The sequence below is a fragment of the Galeopterus variegatus genome, unplaced genomic scaffold (genome assembly GCF_000696425.1).
Source record: "Galeopterus variegatus unplaced genomic scaffold, G_variegatus-3.0.2 Scaffold163, whole genome shotgun sequence".
NCBI classification, from domain to species: domain Eukaryota; kingdom Metazoa; phylum Chordata; class Mammalia; order Dermoptera; family Cynocephalidae; genus Galeopterus; species Galeopterus variegatus.
Genome location: NW_007726274.1, coordinates 79,819 through 86,099, shown reverse-complemented (window position 1 = coordinate 86,099; position 6,281 = coordinate 79,819). Strand labels below are relative to the sequence as shown.

The following is a 6,281-nucleotide window of genomic DNA, read 5'->3' as shown; positions in this document are numbered from 1 at the left end:
AATTTATGCAGAAATTGATACTAAGAGAGCTCAGGTATTAAGCATAAATATTCAATGTCACATAGAACGTACCTCTAAGGGCGTATTTCTATACATTCTTTAAGACTCAATTTAACTTCGATGTCATGTCCTTCAATGACCCTTCTTTGACCACTTCCACGTTCCATCTGCATGCTTCCATAGTGTACCGCGCTTCCTCTATTGTGTTTATCACAGTGCACTAAAACTCCTCTTAACTTAATCTCCTTGGGTAAATTCTACCCCTTAAAACAGTGACCTTATCTTATTAATATTTGTAACCCCAGGCCCCTTAGCTAGTAGGTACTCAGTAAACACTGAATAAGTGAGTACATGAATGTAAAAATTAATAAAACCAGGTCATTTTCTTATGGAGTGTAAAACACTGGATTTGGTCAGGGAAGGATCCGAGAACTTCCAAACCACACAACTCTTCACTCATCGCTGCCACTGAATAAGTGAGTACATGAATGTAAAAATTAATAAAACCAGGTCATTTTCTTATGGAGTGAAAAACACTGGATTTGGTCAGGGAAGGATCCGAGAACTTCCAAACCACACAACTCTTCACTCATCGCTGCCTTATGTAGTATCGTTTCTTAGGTGGATGCATTTTAGAAGTTCAGCAGTTCTTCCTGGATTAGCCTGCTTTACACTACACTAAAGATTCACCACCCTATGGCACTGGTATCTTTGAAAGTTGATGAGACATTGTAATGATAAAAGTCTTCAAAGTATTTACAAAAAGTACAATTTAAAGCAAACTGACTATTACTCTGTTTATTATTCCCTGTAATTGATATTCAGCTTGAAGCTCATAACAGACTCATCAAACCTAAGTTTCCTTGATTCATTTTTAGATTCCTCTAGGTGAAGACACTATTAGAAACTAACAAGATGATAACTACTTGCAAACAAATTTCTGTCTAGCAAATCAGTTTCATTCTGTTTTGTGAGTTTAATTATACAAAATAGTAATATACAAATATATATTTGAACATACAAGTACATGTGATATTTTCTATGTATACATGTGTGTATTAACAGTGGTTATCTTTAAACTGAGTTTGAGCAATTACTAGCTATTTTAATATTCTACCTTATCTTTCATAGCCTTTCCACATTTTCTATAGTAAGCATGCATTACTTATAGTAATTACAATACTAACTAACATTTATTGAACACTTATTATGTAGTACTGTGTTGAAATCATTACACGAATTATCTTTTTTAATACTCACCACAACCCCATAATGTGGGTATTATTGCTGCATTATAAATTAGAAAACTGCAGCTTGAAGAGATGCATTAACATCCCTGAAGTCAATCAATGATAGAGACAGGATTTGAACCCAGAGCTCATTCTTTTAAACTCTACATACCATATTCTCTGGAAAAGAAAATAAATTAAAAGAGAAAGAAAGACAGACATACTGACATGGTTGGCCATTCTGTAACTATTTTACACTAGTAAGGCAAATATGGTATAGGAAAAAAATGATGAACTAAAAATACTGAGCTATGAATCCATCTGGATTCTTTTTTTTTCCCTTAAAGTAACTAGTGAGGACTTGGACCAGATAAACTCTAGTTTATATTTCAATCTTAAATTCTGAGATTTCAAAGCTCAGAGAACTTGGGTCCTTGAGCATTTGATAGGCCTAATTATAGGCTCTCTTTATTTGCTAATATACACACTAATAGATTTGCAACATAACCAGCACCATTTTAGACAAGCCCAAGTACAAAATGGTGCTGTCCACCTCTTCTCCTCCCCTCCCCTCCCCCGTTCTCTTTTACAAGGAGCCTCATGGTTTCGGAGAAAATGAAACTTTCTGCATTTCTGCATGTGCAGAACTCTACATTCCCATGACCTAACTCAATCCCCACCCCGGAATAACATCATCCAGCTCTTGGTGCCAGCATACCAATATAAGCTCCCACCACCCTATGTTAGCAGCTGTCCCCCATTTTCAGGGCAGCCCCAGGCTGTCCTCCATTTTGAGTACAGCCTGGCAGATTTCTTTCTTTAATAAAACTTGAACTATACCTGACATCTCAGCTCATTTTCTTTCACACACAAACATTACTCTCACTTGCCAATAATCATATTTGGAACATCATTATATCTGTCAAACTGAGTGGGGCTTAATGGACTCATGTCCACATGCCTCAATAATTTTGTAACCTGCCTCTGATTTTTTAAAGCAATTTAAAGATTAGTTATTTTCAGTGTGCTAGACAAAGCAAAAGAAATAAAAAACTGCGGGTGGGGTGGAGGTTGAGATGGAGGAGAGAAGACAGCAAATCAAACAATAAAATATCCATTCTAAGACATACGAGCTGTGGTTTAGATGTCTTTCCAGCATGCTCACATTTTCCAGATGCTTTTGTGATATTTTGAAGACTAGTGATTTAACTCATAGGATATATGACCTTGATTCATTTTCATTTTAACTTTCTGTCTTTAAATGTGCTACTTTGTACTCTGCTGATACACAATATTTTGTCTAGATTTATATTTATTTCTATAAATTTCACATAGTTTTGCTTCTAAGATATTTTTTATTATAAATATAACTATGAAGATATTTTACATATGCAATTCAAAAATAAAGTTAAGTACTTTTTAAAAATTTTCAGCTCTTTTCTTTAAGCACAAGATAGGCATCCAGAGGTTCTGGACTAAGTTCTGGATTAGAACAAAAAAAAAGAAAAATGAAAAAACAATAGTAATTTTGAGGAACATTGAATTTACTTGAACAAATTAACAGGAAAACACATATGAACACCTCCATTAGAAATAGATTTGCATGTTCCTATTTAATAGCTCTAAGGATACACACATATAAGTGTTGAAGGGCATTTCTGGAGCAAATGCATGACCAAAACAGTTGGGTGTCTGTAAGAATCTCCACTGAGGAAGAAAAGGTGAATTACCACAGAAGAAAACAGAAAATAAATTACAGAAATGAAGACTTGAATACCGAAAAGATAGGCTGTGGTAATTGGCAAAATGTACTTGGGGATCAATGACCAAATCATTTTGGTCACACAGATGTGTACGAGCAAACATATGAATGGACTATCATTCTCTCCTATGTTCTCTAGAAAGCTTATTAGATGGAATAGCAAGTCTCTGCTATTCCAGAGACCCACATCTGCTCAAGAAAGTGCATACGAGTGCAGGTTGTGCTACAGACCAATGGAAAAGTTCTCTCTAGGTTAGTTAAGTCTGAAAGGTTGATCCACCACATTATTTCAGAGTAATGAAGTAAATTGATTGAAATGGCAATCAAGAGTATGGGATTTGCTGCTAATTGTGGGAATAATGAGTGAATCTTTTTCATCTTAGGGTCTGTCAAATAAAAAAATAGTTAAGTGAACAGTTTTAGTCACTACCAGGAAGCAAATTGAGAGAAGAACAAAAAAATTATGAAGGGGGAGAGACTTAAATCTGCTGATGGAAAAAAATACACCTCTGATTCCCCAAATGCCTTATTCTTCAGAAATTGAAAATTGATTGGAAGAAGTAGAGATAATTACACTGGGGATGAAAACAAAAATGAGGAACATTGCATCTACTTCAAACATAAAAAGCCCAATGAAAGAGATATAGGTTAGATTTGGCTGATGGGTGTAACTAGGACAAATGAGTAGAATACACAGAGAGGCAGATTTTAGTTCCATATTAAGAAGACTTTTAATTAGAATTTTTCAATGTTGAAATAGGCTATTGCATAAATTGGGAGAAGTCCTTCAAAGGGATATGTGAAAGCAGAATCTCTTTGATCATCTGTATAGATGCTAATGAAATAATTGGTAAATTATGTGGAAGTGTGTTCTGGAATCTGATCTCAACAGCTCTTTTAATTTAAGATTCCCTCACTTTAAAGACAAAGTGGAACTGTAGGAGGAACTAGATTCTTCATAACCCTTTAACCCAGCTCAGAGCCAAAGTTTATGGGGGTCATGGAGAAGTGGAATGATGAAGGGGATATCAGGAGGTATGAGAGTAAACAGTGATGGCGACACATGGGAATTTGAATTGAATAAACAGACTAATTGTGATCATAAATATACATAACCTTCTGCATATCCACTCTACCCATTTCTCAAGGTTCAGTTAAGGATTATGTTTTGAAGAAACACCTCCCTAAATTTTAGCACTTACTATGTGCAAGCATCATCCCAGACAATATAATTTAAGTTTATTGTTTAAATACTTGTAGTCTCATCTCCCACTGAAAACCTGAAATCTATCTACTAAACAGTTAAGGTACTAAAGTACCTAAGAAAAACACTGTTTTAAAAACTATAGTTAATTAATCTGATTACCAAATTGCATTTTCTTATTTTTACTTTTCTTTCCCTCAATAACCTCAGTTCTTAGATCCTTGATGATAGTGATACCACTAAATCTTCTTTCTCTAAATACTCATCTTTGTTGTTTGGGTATAATTAAGTTTCCAGGTTGCTTAGGAAACTAAACCTAGGCAGCAGCTGCCAGGGTTTTGCAATGAGGTCCCACTCCAATTCAGCTCCTTTGTCAGAGGTGAAATGGACAACATATATTATTCCAGAAGAAATATTTTTAAAGTAATGTATTTAACTGAAATTTAAAAATACATTTTTGTAATGTAATAGTCCAAGAAATCCTTTTGGCTGGGAGTTGCTGAAGGAAAAGAGGGTTGTGTTACTGTCAGAACCACATATTTCAGGAGGTAACAGGCCATTGTATCAGATGCAGGCAGCATTGGGGACCTGGCTGGGAGTGAGATGGGAGCTGTGTTTGCTGGAGTGCCAGCATCTCTAGACAGCAAATGAAAACCACCTGCCAGAGCAATGATACCCAGGAGCCATCCTCAGGCCAGGCAAACAGAGTCAATTGATCCTAGAAAATGAGGGAAAAAAAAAGAGTTCAGTGTCATAGAAATTAAAATGGTTCAAAAGATGAACAACATAAGGATAATGGCTTCAGCTGTGGCTTAGCAGTTATCAAGCTTTTATGGACAATTTTGGCATGTTTTATCACCATAATTCAGAATCATTTATTAAAGAGTAAGTCATTTGTATCAACTGGCTAAGCACAATATCAAAAAGTGTATATATCTTTCCCTCAAGTACCTTAATATTATTGACCTTTATTTGTGCCATTTATATTTGCATGTATTAATTTAGTCATTAAATACATGTTTACTGAATGCCAAGTATGTGATAAGAACTGTCAGGTACAGAGGGACACAAAGGAAATAGCCTGAGATAATGTGAGTAAGCAGAGCAGAGGGAATATTATGCAAGATTTTGTAGGCCATGTTGAAGACATTTTCTTTATCAGGAGGATAATGAAGAGTTATATAAGTATTTTAGACAGTAAAAATTTATTTTTGTTTGTATGAAGAAGTTTTTATTAATGGAGCGTGGATTAGAAGTGGGTGATCTAGAAGTAGAGTCTTGGGATTATCTATTTATATAAACTGGTGGTGAGATGCTGGTGGTTTAAGCTAATATAGCAGCAGTGGAGGTGAAGAGAAGTAGACAAATTTGAGAGGGGATGTGGAGACAAATCTGAAAGGATTTGGCTTTTGTGTATGGATAGTGAGCTAGAAAGAACAGCTAAGGTTCAGGCTGAGGTTTCTGACATAGGCAGGTGATGTGGTGTTAGGACCATCCTTTGAGAAGGAAAACATAGGAGATAAAGCAGACCATGGAAGAAAACTTACTGAGCACCATCCCTGGGCTATGCCTATTTTAGGCTCTGGAGATACAGTGAAGAGCAAGCAAGACAAAGATCTTGACCTAAGGTAGCTTAGATTCAAGTTGAGAATGAAGAAGGAAACAAACTGCCAAATGCATAAATATGCTAATTATATGGTGCTAAGTTACTGAAGACATAAGTGGGAAGTCCTAAGAAGTACACTGATAAGAAGGAAAAAAAACAAGAATATAGTAGAGAGTGATGGGAGGTTAGAAAACATAAAGATTAGATGATCGAGGAAGTCTTCTCTAAGAAGATGTCCTGTGAGCTGAATGATGAGATGGAGGTAGCCGAAAAAAAACAAGAATATAGTAGAGAGTGATGGGAGGTTAGAAAACATAAAGATTAGATGATTGAGGAAGTCTTCTCTAAGAAGATGTCCTGTGAGCTGAATGATGAGATGGAGGTAGCTTTGATCTGGGAACATAACATCCCAGGCAGAGAAACCATGAGTGCAGAGGCTCTAAGGTGGGGCTGAACTTGACATGTTCCAGAACCAAAGAT

The 6,281-nt window shown here is 35.8% G+C and overlaps 1 long non-coding RNA gene across 1 annotated transcript in view; it reads right to left on the bottom strand.

Moving 5' to 3' along the window:
- Positions 1-4,725: 4,725 nt before the first annotated feature.
- The window catches only part of LOC103610218, a 21,847-nt gene continuing 20,291 nt past the window's right edge, over positions 4,726-6,281 (bottom strand). Inside the window, exon 3 of the long non-coding RNA XR_552195.1 lies at positions 4,726-4,913. This is a non-coding gene — a long non-coding RNA (uncharacterized LOC103610218). The remainder of the gene's footprint in view (positions 4,914-6,281) is intronic.